Source organism: Triticum dicoccoides, chromosome 1A (assembly GCF_002162155.2).
Source record: "Triticum dicoccoides isolate Atlit2015 ecotype Zavitan chromosome 1A, WEW_v2.0, whole genome shotgun sequence".
Taxonomy (NCBI): domain Eukaryota; kingdom Viridiplantae; phylum Streptophyta; class Magnoliopsida; order Poales; family Poaceae; genus Triticum; species Triticum dicoccoides.
This window is the reverse complement of record NC_041380.1, coordinates 63,998,932-64,011,115: the sequence shown is the minus strand read 5'-3', so window position 1 is coordinate 64,011,115 and position 12,184 is coordinate 63,998,932.

Below are 12,184 nucleotides of genomic sequence, written 5' to 3'. Positions count from 1 at the left end.
TTTGGGCGAGAGTAGTACTAGGATGGGTGACCTCCTGGGAAGTCCTCGTGAAAGGGTTTCATATCTAGCCTACCCCAACTTGTTTGGGATAAAAGGCTTCGTAAGTAAGTATAGGACGTCGTATGTACTACTCCCTCCGTTCCGAATTACTTGTCTTGGATTTGTCTAGATACGGATGTATCTAAGTCTAGATACATCCGTATCTAGACAAATCCAAGACAAGTAATTCGGAACGGAGGGAGTACTTACCTGGACGAGGACGCCAGATGGGTGGTCACTGGTCAAGGCAATATGCATGTTCCTAGATTAGAATCATCAGAATTGACCAAACATACGGAAGCCTCGGAAAGTCGGGATCGGGCAGTAAATATTCAAAGTGTTTTCTCCGTATGCAAAGTAGACGATGCCGCAAGACTTCCAAGTCAAATTCCCAGCCTGACGTTGACCCGGTATTTTGGTCAGATATGGCATGCTGGCCGATTAGTCAAATAGGGAAAATTAAATTAATGGTCAGACATCGCCCGCAGCCATGTGTATCTATATAAACACGTACACGTACTGGATCATTCACGGCGATAGATGGTTCCAGTTCTTCGCCGCTGATGATGGCTTTGCTGCTCCCCCTTGAAATTTCAGTCCCCACGTTGGGACTAGTATAATGTTTTCCTTTGTGGTAATATATAAACAGCGTGCTTAACTAACTAGCCATGTGGAACCGGAATTGAACGAGCGCATCTGCTTCACGTGTAGAATTGGGGGCTCCGCATTTATTTAATTTTTCAAACCAAGAACCATAGACCAATCGTTCTACCGTAAATTATATTAAAATATATACAAAGTACAAGTTACAAGTTGCACCCAGTGAAAGTTTATCCTATGCCAGCTCTAGGAAACATCGTGTGAGTCATGATAATCAAGTTAAATAATCTTCAACCGAGAGCGGCGATAGCGTGGACGAGCGCGTTTGATCCCGGTACGTGGACCAATGGAACAAGTCGCTCATGGTGGGGACAGCCTGTAGCATGGTTCGTACGCGGACGTAAATAAGCAGCGTACGGTGATGAATGCGTAACATGGCCCACGGCATCCGTTGGCTGATAACGGGCGTCCTATAACATGTTCAATTGGTACAGATAGATGCATACGGTACATGTTTTTTACAGGGCAACGTTTTTCGTCGACATAACGACGCGCAATATGACGGAAAAGATATCTGCAACCCCAGGAGAACCACACCACCGCTCCGAAAGCTTGAACAAGCAGCCAAGAAAACCAACCGGGGACCGAAAAAACCAACTACTCCCTCCGTTCCTAAATACTTGTCTTTCTAGACATTTCAACAAGTGACTACATACGGAGCAAAGTGAGTGAATCTACACTCTAAAATATGTCTACATACATCCGTATGTAGTAGTCATTTGAAATGTCTAGAAAGACAAATATTTAGAAACGGAGGGAGTACCTTGTAAGGAGGTGACGCGGCTGTAATTCCATCCATCAGGTGCGCCTTCGAACACCGGCCAGGTGACCAACATCTCCGCCTTCTCCTGTCCTCTGCTCAAGCCGAGCGGCTTAGCCACACTCCTGACAACACGAGCCTCTGGTGGTAGTGACAAGATGTATTGGAGCTTGCTTAGATGTATAGATCCGGCTAAGAGAACAATGATATTCCCTGGCAAACAAGTTAGATCTATGATGGCAGCCGACGTAGAGTTAATTACAGGGATAAAATCTGGTCCTAAGCCGATCCCAACAGTGGATAAATCCGACTGACTAGAGCTGCTTTGGAGAGTGCAAGATCTGATTAGTGTTCCACCGGCTCGATACAGATAAAAGAACTCATTCATGTAATAGCTAGCATATATCAGCTTTTCGCCCAGGCTTGTGATTGATCTACGTGCATGCATGGTGCTTGTGTACTTTTGGCTGTTCCTGCTCATTGTACATGTGACCTGATACTTTGTTTTCTTCACGGCATGACCAGGTGTTCTTTTTGGAGTGGATGGATTTCGGAGAAGCCAACGTCAAGGACTGGCCACCGTTGTCAGAGTACACAACAGATAAGATGAAAGAATTTTTTTTAAGTTGGCAAGAAGCGACACATTCCATTTCAAGGCAAGAAGAATTTTCAATTATGTTCTCAATTCAAAATTTGGATGCAGTTTTGTTAGTACAAGGAAGCATGTGCATAATTACCACTCCTGATTAGATTAACTGCTTTTCTCTGGCAAAATGTACAGACAAAATCAATTGCCTCTTATATGGCGATTCAGTGGGAACTACATCCAGCGCGTCAGGACAGTACACATTCAGTTGCTGCCGTCAGGATTGCTACCAAAGAATTTATCAGCACTGCAGTGTGCTCAAGGATTCGTGATGCAGTGCTGCATTTTGCCATCAACCACAAGCCACCTGGAGAGACTCTGTCACATGAACACCTTGAGAGATGCTCCCATCTTGTGCTCCAGATTTTCAACAAACTTGACAATGGCTCCACCTCTCTGTACTCTGAATTCATGGGCATGCTCCTAGCTGCAGAGCAAGAGCAGTCAAAAATGACTGTCCACAAATCAACCACGCCTGCAGCAACACTTTGTTGTCCTTGTCATGACTTCTGAAGGTTATATCACAGCAAAAACTCTATACGTAATGGACCCCATGCTGGCAAACTCACCAAGGAGTACAATAGAGAAGAAACACATAGACACAAGTCTGCGCATTCTACGTGCCCTCTTTCAGTGCCTTCATGAGTGTTATCCAGATTGGCATTTTGCTACTTCCCCATGGACTTACAAGTATAACAAAGCCTGGCATCGGAACTGCACCATGTAAGTTTGTCCAAAACAGAACTTATGAAACTCAAAATTTTGATACATTCATCTGTGTGCAAAAAACTGATGATTTAGTACCTACTAAAAAAAGCAGTTCTGAGAGCGGTTTCTACGTACTACACTACATCAGAGTCAGAGAGTTCGATGGTCTGAAGCTGATAACACTGCCAACCTAGTAAGTTGGCAAACCTCTTCAGTACTATTGAGATCACAAACATGCAGTTACTAACAGACATGTTCCCTCCAGGGTTTGATTTCATACCCAAGGATGCAGATGGCGTACGAAATTGTCAGGATGAAAGGCAACAATGCCGACTTCCCAAACTACATGTATGATTGCGACACTTGTAGAAGCGGTCGCCGGCGAACTGGCCGCGAAGTCCGGGCAGTGGACTAAAGGCAGAGCCACCGCATCTGCATCTTGGTTGGTGTTGGCCATGAACTGCAACTAGGGTTCCTCGCTCGATGTGGGGGGAGTCGAGTAGACATGCCTGTGTGGGATAGCTAAATAAATAACTGTCCTTGGTGGACCCCACATACGCCGTTTCCTACCATCAAACGGGGCTGCGGCTCATAAAAGGCAAGACGAACGTCAACTTAATTGCGCCGTCACAACCCAAACGGCCGTCCAGTGACGACCTCGGTATATTGATAGGTTGTACTACTGCATACATCTACTCTACCACATACGGCCCACATCCCGGTAAATATTGAACGATTCGTGATACCAGGAGCGTGCGCGCTCGTCCGCGCCAAGCAATATTCGATCTTCAACCCAGCTATAAAGTGTATCCTTGAATTTATCCTTTATTGTGTGAGTGATCAACAGAAGATCCATCTTGAGGAGGCGTCTCCAGACTCCAGAGGTAACAGAAGCATTTTGGACCTTGAAGAGTTTGGCATCTCTCTGCATCCAGATGCGCCAACAACTCATAATGACAATTTTGGTAGGGAGTGAAAGATATGAAGCGTTCCTACTCCATCGAGGGAGCCGCGTGGTAGTTTATATTGATGCGTGACCGAAGTCTGGCTTGACGTACAAGGTTATGACAGAAAGAGTTTGGGTAGAATACAAGAGAAGGAAGGAGGTTGAGATTACAACTCTATATTCTAACACCCTCCCTTAATCTCAACTAACCTAAGTTAAGATTACTCTTGAATTCTTCAAATGGTCTTGCTGGTAGTGCTTTTGTAAAACCGTCAGCCACTTGATCCTTAGAAGGAATAAATCAAATCTCAAGTTTCCTTGCCGCAACCCTTTCTCGTACAAAGTGAAAATCAATTTCTATGTGCTTTGTCCTGGCATGGAACACTGGATTTGCAGACAGATATGTTGCTCCCAAATTATCACACCATAAACATGAGATACGATTCTTCTTGATTCCCAATTCCTCAAGAAGTGATTCAACCCAAATGATCTCAGCAGTTGCATTAGCCAAAGACTTGTATTCAGCTTCTGTACTTGAGCGTGACACAGTAGCTTGCTTTCTAGCACTCCAGGAGATAAGATTAGATCCAAAGAACACTGCAAAACCTCCAGTTGATCTTCTGTCATCACTACATCCTGCCCAGTCAGCATCAGAGAATGCACTCACAAGAGAAGAATTAGACCGTTTGAAATGAAGTCCTATTCCCATAGCATGTTTCACATATCTCACAATCCTCTTGACAGCTGACCAATGTGCAGAAGTAGGTGCATGAAGATATTGACAAACCTTGTTGACAGCAAATGAGATATCTGGACGTGTGAGAGTTAAATATTGTAGTGCTCCCACAGTACTCCTATACCTTGTACTCTCCTCCTCTTGAAGTGGCTCACCCTCATATGCTGAGAGACTTTCTGAGGAGGATAAAGGTGTAGACATTGGCTTGCAATTTTTCATCCCCATGCGAGACAGAAGCTCAAGAATATATTTTTCCTGATTTAACACAGTACCATCTTGAGTTTTCTTGACTTCAATACCCAAGAAGAAATGCAAATCACCTAGGTCCTTCAAGGCAAACTCTGAGCTCAAATCATGCAAAAGAGCATTAGTAGCATTTTGTGAAGAACTTGCAACTATGATATCATCAACATATATAAGCACAAAAATGACTACTCCTGCCTTGGTATAAATAAACAAGGATGTGTCAGCCTTGGAAGCAACAAAGCCAAGATATTTTAACTGTGAGCTCAATCTGGAATACCATGCTCTGGGTGCTTGCTTTAGACCATAGAGTGCTTTATCAAGCTTGCAGACATACTGTGGCAATTTCTTACTCTCATACCCAGGTGGTTGTCTCATAAACACTTCCTCTTCCAGAACACCGTGCAGAAACGCATTTTGTACATCTAGCTGCCTTAAACTCCATCCTCTGGATACAGCAATGGCTAACACAAGTCTGATAGTTGCAGCTTTCACAACGGGACTAAAGGTGTCCTCATAGTCAATGCCATAACGTTGCTTAAGCCCTTTGCAACTAAACGTGCCTTATATCTGTCAATGGAGCCATCTGCCTTCTTCTTAATTCTATACACCCATTTGCAATCAATAATATTTTTACCTCTCTGATTTGGTACAAGATGCCAAGTCTTATTCCTCATGAGCGCAGAATACTCCTCATCCATTGCCTTTTTCCATTTAGGATCATCAAGTGCATTCTTCAACGATGTTGGTTCTCCTGAAATACACAACATTCCATATGGTATAGTTCCATCTTTCCTAATTTTAGGATTCCGTATACCTTTCTGTAGCCGGGTCATAACACGTGAAGAAACCTCTCGCTGCACCGCTGGTATACTTGCCACAGAAGATCCAGGAGAATCTGCTGATGCAGTGGACTGATTTGTCGTCATATGCGCAGGGGATCATGTGGCTTCTGGTGTGGCTGCCCCTCTTGCAGGCACTGGCGCAGAGGATCCGCCACCCGACCGTGACTGGAGGCGCGCGTGATGCGGAGAGGATCTGGTCCCGCCGCTGGTCCCGTCTGACGCTGGCGCGCGGGGCGAGGGGGATTCGGCCCCGCTGCTGGTCCCACCTGAAGCTGACGCGGCAGCACGGGAGTGGCCCGCCCTGGATCCAGGACTGGAGCCATCAGGGGCTTGATCCGAGGCAGATGCGGTCGCGTGATCCGAGATTTGTGCGCGTGCAGGGGTGGCAGGCGCCGCCAGATCTTCTTCGTCATCTGTGCCAGCTTCGTCTCCTTCCTCAGCATGAAATATAGGATCAAAACCAGCCATATTTTCGAGATCTTGGTCATTTTGAGCACCGTTTTCTCCAGGGACCTGCACAGGCATAAGAGAAAGACTAGTACCAGCAGGAATATCATCACATTGGTTAGTACAATTGTTGTCGCCCCCATGATTAAAAGACCGAAGATGTGAAGGAAGAAGAAGAATTTCTTTGCGGAGAAGTGCACCAGCATTAGGATGAAGGGATGCAAAGGGAAACACGGACTCATCAAATACAACATCTCTGGATATATACACCCGACCAGTAGGAACATCAAGGTACTTAACCCCTTTATGCATGGGGCTATAGCCTAAAAAGACACACCGTTTTGAGCGGAAAGCGAGTTTGCGTGTGTTGTGAGGCCTAAGATTGGGCCAACAGGCACAACCAAAAATACGAAGAGATGTATAGTTGGGTGTGACACCAAGAAGTCGTGTAATGGGTGTTTCAAATTTGATAACTTTACTTGGAAGCAAGTTGATGAGATATGTAGCAGTTAAGAATGCTTCATCCCAAAATTTAAGCGGCATGGAAGCATTTGCTAACAAGGCAAGCCCCATATCAACTATGTGACGGTGCTTTCTTTCAGCGGATCCATTTTGTTGGTGAGCATGAGGACAAGATACATGGTGTGATATGCCAAGCTTTTGAAAGAAAGAATTTAGTTTTTCATACTCACCACCCCAGTCACTTTGCATAGCAATGATTTTAGAGTTCAGTTTGCGTTCAACAAGATTTTGGAAATTGAGGAAAACTTGGAATACATCAGATCGCTTTTTCAACAGATAAATCCAAGTAAATTTACTATAGTCATCAATAAAACTTACATAATAAGAAAATCTACCAACTGAAATAGGAGCTGGCCCCCATACATCTGAAAAGATAAGTTGTAAAGGGGCAGTAGACACACTAGTAGAAATTGGGTAAGGTAATTGATGACTTTTTGCTTGTTGACACGGATCACAAACTAACTCACTACTAGGCTCATAAGAGAGTTTATTTTTGCTAAGAACATATCTAACTATGACTGAAGATGGATGACCTAAACGACTATGCCACCTTGATGTAGATAGCTTGGTGACAATATTTGCTTGTTTATTGGACCATGAAGATGATGATGATGATGATGATGATATGAGTGGGTAGAGTCCTCCCACGCACCGTCCTCTAAGAATGACTCTCCTTGTTTTCAAGTCCTTAACCAAGAAAAAATAAGGATAGAACTCAATAAGAACATTGTTATCAAGAGTGAATCGATGAACGGAAACAAGATTTTTAGAGGTTTGAGGAACATGCAAGACATTGGTCAAGTGTAAATTTTTCACGGGGGTTTTAACAATTGAACTTCCAATGTGTGTGATATCCATACCAGAACCGCTTGCCGTGCGAATTTGGTCGCCTCCATTGTACTTCTCCCGCATCGTCAACTTGTCAAGTTCACCTGTGATGTGGTTTGTTGCTGCACTGTCGGCGTACCAGTTGGTGTCCACGCCATAGGAGGCTGCATGTGCTTGCTTTTCTTCCTGGTCGTTTTCTTCATAACGCCACCAGCAAACTCGTGCACCTCCTGGATGGTGTCTGTAGCATATCTGACATTCTGGATAGTCATGCTGTTGCTCACGAGCCTGCTGTTGCTGTTGTTGTCGAGGACGGCCTCTGAATCCGCCGCCTCCATTGGAGGAAGACGACTGTCGGTCACCGCGGTCACCACGATCACCACGGCCACGACCTCTTCCTCCACGCCCGCGAGATCTGCCACGGGACTGGCCACGGCCTCTGTAGACCGCATTAGCGGATGAATAGAACCCACCTGAAGATGAGTCGCCTAGCATCTCCATCCTTTGATCAAAGGCAGCAATCTGGGCAAAAAGATCGTCGGCTATGATGATGTTTTTGACAGCGCCGATCGCCGCCACCACGGGGTCGTAGTCGCGGTCCAGTCTGGCCAAAATATAGTCCACCATCTCCGGATCAGATACGGGACGACCTGCAGCAGCTAGTTCATCCCCAAGACTTTTCATCTTCGCCATATACGCCGAGCTTGACATCGAGCCCTTCTTGGTATTGGTGATGGCGATTCTCAGATTAGTAATCCGAGACTGAGATTGTGAGGCGAAGAGATTTGTCACCGTCGTCCAGAGCTCAAAGGTGGAATCTTTCCCAACAACTTGTGCAAGAATTTCTGAAGACATGGAATTGAGAAGGTATGATAGAACCTGCTGATCTTTGGCGATCCAGGGTCCGTATAGGGGATTCGGCTCTAGGGCCGTGGTCTTGTCTGCCTTCGTGATCTCCACCATCTTGGGTGGAGCGGCATCGGTGTTGTCCAGGAGCCCCGTCACCTGCGCGCCTCGCAGGGCTGGGAGGACCTGCGTCTTCTAGAGGATGAAATTACCTCTTGCGAGCTTCTCAGACGGTGGCGATCCAAGGTTGAGGGAGACGCCGGCGGAGGAAGCCATGGAGACGATGATGTGTGGTTTCTAGGGTTTTGGATTGTGGCTAGATGTATGAGAAGAGGTGGCTCTGATTACCATGAAAGATATGAAGCTTTCCTACTCCATCGAGGGAGCCGCGTGGTAGTTTATATTGATGCGTGGCCGAAGCCTGGCTTGACGTACAAGGTTATGACAGAAAGAGTTTGGGTAGAATACAAGAGAAGGAAGGAGGTTGAGATTACAACTCTATATTCTAACAGCACTTTGGCGAGAAACGAGATTTCATCTAGTGCTGAGATACCTCTGTTCTTACTGGCAGTAATCGAGTCCCAACAAGCTAGGGCAAAGTGACAATCCGGCATTCTTTACTCTCAAAAAAAAAATTCAGTCTTATAGTCTTCTGCGTGATCAATGAAACATATATACTACTACCATTCAGAGCCGTTCTTTGTAAAGCTCTCAAACTGCGAAGAATAGTTATAGTTGAACGATAAACTAACCACTACTACTAGTCCTAGGTTAACGTCGTCCAGAAAGAAGGAAAAAACTATGTTAATTATGAGCATCAACTGAGGCAGTATCCCTAAATATACCATCAGTTGCTTAGGTTGACTTGTTAACTCTGACTAATCTGCGCATGTTCCCACCAGAGATGTTACAGTCCGTTCTGCCTTTACAGCTGCGCGATCGATATGAGCGTGAAGAAGGAGTGTGGCACAATAGTGATAGTGTGGTGTGAAGTGAACACTGGGAAACTGTGGGAGCAAAGGAAAGCAACGTCTATTTCCCTTGTCTGATCATCTGAACGAACAACCGACAAATTCCCACCAACTAAAAGAGAACGTCCATTATTATTTTTGTTGCCATGCTATTCAGTTCAATCAATAGTTGTCATATACACGCGCATTTCATCGGTGCATTCATGAATGTGCAGGTCTAGCATGCTGCATGCATGGTCGATTCTTTCCAGCTTCAATCACGATTCACACCCATCAATCCATGTCGATCCTTGGGTATATTGCCATCATCCTATCTAATCCTGGTTGGTTGCCAACACTCTTATCTTGCACCAAAGAGCAGTGGTTGGACTCTGAACGAGTCCGGTCTTTGTCAGCCGTGACCGCCGACCCAGCCAGAGAAGGCTACTGTTCTCCGACAGAGGCTTACAGAGAAGAACACAAGGTCCCTTGGCTGTGCACGCAGCACTGTCACTGCCGTCTGAAACTTTTCTGCACGGCAACAAACTGGAAACGGACACAGATATCTTTCAGACTTAATAGCGCGTGAAGAACTTGAGAAAAATGGAGCTTCTAGTCCCACACACACAGACACAAAAAACTAGACTGATAATAATCTTACTATACCAGCAATTGAATTGGAGTTTAGGATGTCTTAGTTTGTTTAACAGCAGCCGCGGCAACATGCAGATTTCTGGGCTCTGTCTGATCATACCGTTTCTATGACTCTATAAGGTCATTTAAAAGTATGTATGAAGAGTCTGACATTTCGGGTTTGACTATCGATGATATATCCGTTTCAAATAATTAAACAAACTATCGATGATATAAAGAAACATACTCGGTGTAATGATCTTTATACCAAAGCATGCCATTGTAGACCGCGCCCATGTTCTAAAGGACTTTTCTTTTAGAGACTGGAGCATTTAGCAGGGAATACACAGAATGAGCAGAATTAAGCATTTGGCCTGAATGAACCTATATGAAACGTGAAAACATTCATAAGAACTCGACTCGATGAATTTATATTTGAAACTTAGAAAGAAAAGCATTATTTCAGGTATTATTTTTTCTCATCAAAGATGTAATCTATTTTAGCTGTGTAAAAATAAATTTCAGGTAACTAATAAAATGCTACAGTACAATTCATGTAATTGTTGTGCAGAAATTATTTTTTACGAAATTTGTAAATAAAATCATAGTTGATCATATTTTTCTACACAAAATATAAGCATTTTTTATGAATCACAATGCATCCCCATTGGAATATACTATTGCTCAAAGGTGTTGTAAGACCCTGGTCCTCAGGACATCTACGCTGACCCACAAATTTGCTCCAACATCTGTCTGCGGGCACAGATGCGGGAGCCTGCCATCCATCACTACATGCATACATTTTAACGACTGTTTGAACTAACCGAAAGAAATTCGTGCAAACACGGCGGATTTTATATAAACCAAACAAAAATTCATTACATTTTGGATATTTTTTAACTAAAAACTATGTCGGACTAAGGTAAAAGTAGTCAACGGCCGGCGTCGGCGGATATCCACTCCCACGACAAAGATACCCTTGACTAATCTACGGCTAACCGTCGCGGATCTTCACTGGCTTCCCCATGTCTGGTAGCCCGCTCATCGAACTCCCATGAGCCCCAGAGGTATATGCTTTAGCGCAAAGAGCGGATCACTTCCCCATGTTCGACAGCGCCGCTCATCGTAGTGAGCACCGCCAGGATGTGCTTTAGCCGGAGGGGAAGGGGACGACGACGGCCTGCGACTGGGCAAGACACGGGATGTGTGTTGGAAAATTAGGCAAGCCAATCATTTGTTTCAGTAAATAATTCATGACTAGCACAGAAACCAGCATGCAACAATCTAGCAAACTATATGAACAACATTGATACATCTCCAATGTATATATCCTGTTTTGATCTCTACCAATTTTCAGAGGAACAAACTCCCTATCAGCCAAAAGTGCCTTAATCTCGGCATATAAATGATCATAGACCGACCTAGGTAAAGTGTCACCCAAAAAAGTGACTAAAAATTCGATTGGACAATCACTGGTTTATCCAAGTGCTGAATGGCGAGTGCCATTCCTTGCATCTTGCATAAGGGCGATTGATGGTCCCCTCCGTTTGGAGCAGTAGATGGTTCCAATTATTCACAGTTGGTGATGGCTTTGCTGCTCCCCCTGTTGAAATTTTAGTCCCCACGTTGGGACTAGTATAATGTTTTCCTTTTTGGTAATACATAAACAGCGTGCTTAACTAACTAGCCATCTGGAGCAGGAGTTGAACGAGCGCATCTGCTTCACGTGTAGAATGGGGGCTCGGCGGAGTATCATTCAGAGTTGTTCTTTGTAAAGCTCTCAAACCATCGAGAATATTTTTTTTAAACACAGTACAGATGCAAGTGCTCGTATGTACACGCATACACTTATCCCTATAAAAGCACACACGTATACCATATCCTTATGAGCACCTTCGAGAGACTAAGTAGGCATATCATTTTAAGATTTTACAAAGTCACTGTAGACGCCTCGTAGTCGACGTAAGCGTCTCCTTCCACTGAATACGCATCGTCAAAAATTCTGAAATAAATCCAGAATAAAGCAAGCATCAGGATTAAACCCTAATGGGCTGGAGATACCACGGTCCTCCTAACCATCCGACTACATGTTTGTTTGCAACTGCCAAGAATAGTTGAACGATAACCTAACCAGTACTTCAAGTACTAGGTTAACGTCGTTCAGAAAGATGGAAAAAACTATGTTAATTATGAGTATCAACTTAGGCAGTATCCCTAAATATACTATTAGTTGCTTAGGCTGACTTGTTAACTCTGACTAATTTGCTTTCCGCAAAAAAAAAGATTAACTAATTTGCGCATGTTCCCACCAGAGATTGCTACAGTCCGTTCTGCCTTTACAGCTACGCGATCGATATGAGCGTGAAGAACAAGTG